Genomic DNA, 6,970 nt, shown 5'->3' on the forward strand with positions numbered 1-6,970 from the left:
CTGATGGGATAATAATTAACAACGCCTGTCAGAATCGGCGAAGAACAGTCTTGAAACCAAAATCCGTCTGGTACGGAGAAAACTCGGCTTGAACCCCGAAACAGCAACATCAACCTGGATACCAAAACAACACTGTCAACCTGGATACCAAAATAAATGGTAACACAGGGATAACTATGGCCTGAACACCGCTCATCCGCTCGGGATTATTATTTCTTTTTGATTTTCTTGGACCCCAGAATTTTCTCTTCTTTTTTCATTTTCTTGGCCTGAACACCACTTTGGTCTGGACACCTCTTCGGTCTGGATACCACTTCGGTCTGGATACCGGGAAACTGGCCGGATTGCCGCAAGCTGCATCGATCTAATCATCATGAGCTTCTTCGATCTGGAAATCGGAACTGGCCGGAGTGCCATAAGTTCTTCGTCCTGACTGTTGAGAACCTCTTCGATCTGGAAATCGGAAACTGGCCGGAGCGCCACAAGTTCTTCGTCCTGACTGTTGAGAACCTCTTCGATCTGGAAATCGGAAACTTCTTCGATCTGGAAATCGGAAACTGGCCGGAATGCCACAAGTTCTTCGTCCTGATGGTTGAGAACCTCCTCGATCTGGAAATCGGAAACTGGCCGGAGTGCCACAAGTTCTTCGTCCTGACTGTTGAGAACCTCTTCGATCTGGAAATCGGAAACTGGCCGGAATGCCACAAGTTCTTCGTCCTGCTGGTTGAGAACCTCTTCGATCTGGAAATCGGAAACTGGCCGGATTGCCGCAACGACCCATGCTGAGGATGATAAGCCCTGAGCCGGCTGCTCTCTATTCAACCCTGGCAGACAAACACTTCGCGTTTAGCTGGGGATTATCTTCTTTCTTGTTTTTCTTTTTGGACCCCGAAACTTTCTTGATTAACATTCCCATCTCTGCTCGACAGAAACTTACCCTCCAGTATCGTACTACTGGGGCATATCCTTGATTAAACCCATGATGCTAGACTCCTCGGAGTAACACCTTCACTGTCTGATAAAACCACCTCAAGCGGTAACCACGGCTTGAATCGCGCTGATCGCGTAACGTCCTCTGATTTTATTTCCATCTTTGTCCGACGGAAACATTTCCTCCAATATCGCACTACTGGGGAACATTGCTGATCTGACGTCATGATGCTAAACTCCACAGAGTAACATCTTCGCTTTCTGGCACAACCACCTCTCAAACGGTAACCACGGCTTGAGACTAGCTCTATGCTTGCAACAATGATGCATGATCTTTTTCTGCGTAATGCTCCATAATTATGGAAATGCTACGCGATTTATTTTTTCTATGCAACATGCTATGCTTACGCTACATGATGAATGCATAAAAAGCGTCCCCCTCAAGGGATTCTGCTGGGGAGCACGAGACACTCTGCTGAGGAACTCGCCATTGCTCCAACTCCACCCTGCTGGGGAATAAGCACTGCTGCCGGGAATAAGGCAACCCTTGCTGGGGAAGAACCTCCTTTGCACCCAATCCGCTCGGGAAACGCTGGGGATAGGCACCACCAACACTCTGTGGGGATACAACAGTCTTTGCCTTGCTGGGGATATCAATCCCGACTCTGCTTTGAGAATCCTCACAGATACCTGACGATTTTACTGGGGAAATGCTCACAAAGAACTCCGCTGGGGAAATAGCAATCTCCAGGCTTGTCAACTGGGGGAAGTGTAACACCCTTCTAAAATACCTCAAATATTTAATTAAAATAATAAACATATAACAATCAGAGTAATTATGCCCTTCAAGGGTGTCACACACAATATTCAACAATATGACGGTCATGCTCTTTTATTTATCCAAAACATAAACATTTGCATAAGACGCAGCAGATAGAGATCTCCTCAATCATGTAAAACATGTAACATTCACATGTAAATTATTCAACAACATAAAACATCCCATCCCGATGTTACATCTATCAGAGCACGACCCACTAAGGAGACTACACTAGACTCCAAGCATTCACTTCTACTCAACTCATTTCTCGTTACCTGAAAAATAGTTGTAAGGGTGAGTTCCTCAATCAATATAATAAGCATTATAGAATATAAGGTCATGTTAAGCAATCTAACACATTAATCACCCTAATTGCAACATACAATCAGTAACAGCACATCAGCTCACATCATACTCAACATTCCATAACACGCAAGTATAATCTCAAATCATACTCTACAACAACACAAACACACGTATAATATTGGAATACATCCATTCATATTATACGCCATACATACATTATGCAATGAGACTCCACACATGCGGTACCGACTATTCTTGAACATATAGTTCAAGCTCACCGATCCCTCCAGATACGGCTACTAAGCTCACTAGTCCCACTCATTTGAGATCTAATGACTCACTCACTAATTCCTCACCATGGGAATTAGCTACAGCCCCGAAGGCTAGACTATGCACACTAATCATCTAGCATGCAAACATCAACAACAAATCCACAATGATTCACTCACTAATTCCTCACCATGGGAATTAGCTACAGCCCCAAAGGCTATGCTATGCACGCTAATCATCTAGCAATGCAGCATCAACAACAACTCACAACGGACATATGCTCACACTCTAAGCCATACAACAGTCCATTCACACATACATGCATAATACATACATTCACATCATTATGCATACCATCATACATCATCAACACATGTATCAACACATCATTATCATGTAAATCAATTAAACACAGTATTAGCACACTCTACTAATACCTATACTGCTCAGAACAGCGGGAAATAATCCCTATTACATCATACACCAACATAGGCCAACTCTCAATTATGTACACAACATTAAAAAGCCAATTTTTCCACTCTGCAACAGTGTTAACCGGTTAACGCCCTGGGTTAACCGGTTAACGCAGGCAAAAACACATTTTCTGGCAAAACGCAACAGTGTTAACCGGTTAACGCCCTGGGTTAACCGGTTAACGCAGGCAAAACAGCACATTTTCACAAATTATAACAGTGTTAACCGGTTAACACCCTGGGTTAACCGGTTAACGCAGACAAAACAGCAGTTCCTGCGCTAACACAAGGCAGAATGCAGAATTCTCCGCATTTTCCGCCGTTGGAGGACTTCCGGACCTCCGATTCCGATTCCGTAAAAAGCTATACGTTCGGAATTTCACCACTAACCCAAACACAGATTCAATTACAGTCTAAATACAATTTATCCAATTCAATTCTTCAGCATCAACAATCCCAATTAGGGTCAAATTAACGGCTTATCACTACCCATCACATTTTATCCCATAATACCCATTAATCGACGATAAACCCCCTTACCTGAGTTAATTTGGCGAATCTTTGAGCTCCAAGCTTTTCTCTCTTCAACCTTCAGCCCTTGCTCTGTCTCTTTGCCCTTTTCCTCTTTCACGATCGTTTTCTCTGTTTTTCACGTAAAAACCTTTTTACTCCAAATGGGCTCTTTTCCTTATTTCCAACATATATATATTTTCCAATAATAATAATAATAATAAAATTTCCAATTATTTAATTAAATTAATAAATAAATTATTAACTCAATTTAAATAATTATTTTATTATTATCGGGGTGTTACAGGAAGCATCAATCTGACACCTGCTGGGGATAATCATCTTGACCCTGCTAGGGAAAATGAATGCTACTCTGCTGGGGAAGACCCATCCAATCCACATGTAGGACACACTCAGCTGGGGATGCAAAATCCGTCCGCTACGGGAACTTGTCCAATCCACTGGTAGAATGAACATTGCTGGAGATATATTTCATTGAAACCCGCTCCACTCGGGGAACTGCTGGATATATATTTCATTGAAACCCGCTCCACTCGGGGAACAGCAACCTTCGGGCCTGGCTGCTGAGGAAACACCGTTTTAAACCTGCCCGGGATAACCATCCTGACTCGGCTGGAGAAGTTTACAGACCTTGAGTCTGCTGTGGAGCTAGTCCTATAACTCTGCTTGGGGACCTCGCTGGGACATGAGAAAAGTTGGTTCAGAACACCCGTCGACTCGTCGAACCATGGTATCCACCTCCAATACTCGCATCGACTTCCCACTTTTGAGAATTCCCAGACTCGTCTGGACCTTTTTTGCTCCATCATCTTATATTCCAAGTCGCTCCGCGCTCGACGAGAGACGTACTCCTGGGAGTTATACAGAATTTTCAATTTTCGACTTTGAAGAGTCTTCTTGATTAATTTCAAGGGTCGTCGTCGGACGTCTCGTCGTCTCTCCGTCCTTTCTTCATGCACTCGTCCCTGATCGGGCTCTGCGGGGAATTACATACTTTCCAATCTTCCGACTTTGAAGAGTCTTCTTGATTATCATCAAGGAACGTCGTACGTCTCAACGTCTTCGTCATTCTTTCATATTCATTCGTCCCTGGTCGGACTCTCTGGGGATCTGTGACAAAGCTTCCACACCACAACCTGCAAGTGAGTGAAACTATCTAACAGTTCCTGCAAAACAGATCGTCAGATAAAACCGTGCCCCAGGCGTGTCAAGATTTCAACACTTGGGTCACTCAACCTTCCAAATAAGATTTCCAGTTTCAATCTTATAAACATGCATTGGAAGGAACCTGTATGTGTTAAAAATGCAAGATTCTTTATCAAAAATATCTGGATGTTTTTGCAATCAAAGCGGTAATGAAAAACAAAAACAAAATTATTTGACTGAATATGCATTTTATTGATTAGAAAAGTGTGGCTCAAATTGAGCAATACAAAGGAAGCAATTCCTGAAAAGAGGTAATTGCGCTCAAAAGGAAAAATCTATCCTAATGGCAATGTGAAACCCGTGATCTCATCGAGTTCCAACTCGGTTACACCCCATATGTCCTCAGACTCTCCATGCATTCTGCCTTCTGAACAAGATGTTTCTGACTGATCCTTACCGGGTATTATCCATGATGCTTTAACCAAAGCGCAAACGATCATGCCAGACGCAGTTGTTCGTGTCAATCCCTCTTTTGCCTGGACCGCCCTTCCGGGTTTTCAGTCCACCGGGATACCCATTTTTGCCCAAGTCGCCTTCTCAGGTTTTCGACTTGCCGGGTGTACATTTTTTCATCTTTATCCCTAATTTTTGCCCGAACCTTTCTTTCTGTTTTTGGTTCGTCGGGATGCCCATTTTTGCCTGGACTATTTTGTTCTTTTCGTCCAGCGGGTCTCTTTATACGAAGTATTTTTTAACTGCGTCCGCATTCACAGGAGATCGAAAATCTTTGCCATCCATGGTCGTTAACAACAAGGCTCCGCCAAAGAAAACCTTCTTGACCACGAATGGACCTTCATAATTGGGTGTCCATTTGCCCCTTCGATTGTTTTGAGGAGGAAGGATCCTTTTCAGCACCATATCACCTACGTGATATACCCGAGGTCGCACCTTTCTGTCAAAAGCACGCTTCATCCTTTGCTGATATAACTGCCCATGACAGATGGCGGCTAGCCTCTTTTCCTCTATCAGGCTCAATTCTTCATACCGGGTCCTTACCCATTCAGCCTCTTGCAATTTTACGTCCATCAGGACTCTCAAAGAGGGAATCTGAACTTCAACAGGTAACACAGCCTCCATCCCATATACCAATGAGAAAGGAGTTGCCCCAGTAGATGTGCGTACCGACGTTCGATACCCATGCAATGCAAACGGCAACATCTCATGCCAATCCTTGTAGGTTACCACCATTTTCTGCACAATCTTCTTTATATTCTTGTTAGCTGCCTCAACCGCCCCATTCATCTTCGGACGATAGGGAGAAGAATTGTGATGCTCGATCTTGAATTCCCGGCACAACTCTGCCATCATCTTATTATTCAAATTAGAACCATTATCAGTAATGATTCTCTCGGGAACCCCATATCGGCAAATGATGTCTCTCTTGAGAAATCTGGCCACAACCTGCTTCGTCACGTTCGTATAAGAAGCTGCTTCTACCCACTTGGTGAAGTAATCAATAGCCACCAATATGAATCTGTGACCATTCGAAGCCGTAGGCTCTATCTTTCCTATCATATCAATGCCCCACATAGCAAACGGCCATGGAGACGACATTAAACTCAACGGATTTGGAGGCACGTGCACTTTATCTGCATAAATCTGGCATTTATGACACTTCCGCACGAAATTGAAACATTGGGCCTCCATTGTCATCCAATAATAACCTGCTCTCAGCAGCTTCTTCACCATTGCATTCCCACTAGCATGGGTACCGAACGATCCCTCGTGAACCTCTTTCATTAATTGGCTTGCTTCTGCCTCATCAACACATCTGAGCAAGACCCAATCAAAATTCCTCTTATACAAAACCCCGTCCTTATTCAGATAGAATACCATGGCTAACCTCCGCAGAGTCTTTCTATCTTTCTTCGATGCTCCCTCAGGATATTCTTGCGTCTCTAGATAGCGTTTGATATCGAAATACCACGGCTTATCATCATCAGGCGCTGTATCAACAGCAAACACATAAGCCGGTCTATCCAGACGACCAACCTCCACACTGGGGAACTGATTCCACCTCTGTACCTTAATCAAGGCAGCTAGAGTAGCCAAAGCATCTGCCAAAGGATTCTCCTCTCTGGGCACATGATGCATCTTCACCTTGGTGAAAAACGTCAACAACCTCCTCGTATAATCTCGATACAGAACCAAATGAGATTGATGCGTATACCATTTTCCGTTAACCTGATTTATCACCAGAGCTGAATCTCCATATATGACAAGGTTCTTGATCCTTAAATCAATCGCCTCTTCAATACCCAATATGCAAGCTTCATATTCAGCTACGTTGTTGGTGCACTCAAATGTTAGCCGGGCAGCAAAAGGAATGTGGGATCCTTTCGGCGTAACCAAAACAGCACCAACACCGCTTCCATTCACGTTAACGGCCCCATCAAACATCATAATCCATTCGGATTCAGGGTCAGGCCCCTCC

This window comes from Lathyrus oleraceus, chromosome 5 (genome assembly GCF_024323335.1).
Source record: "Lathyrus oleraceus cultivar Zhongwan6 chromosome 5, CAAS_Psat_ZW6_1.0, whole genome shotgun sequence".
Classification (NCBI taxonomy): Eukaryota; Viridiplantae; Streptophyta; class Magnoliopsida; order Fabales; family Fabaceae; genus Lathyrus; species Lathyrus oleraceus.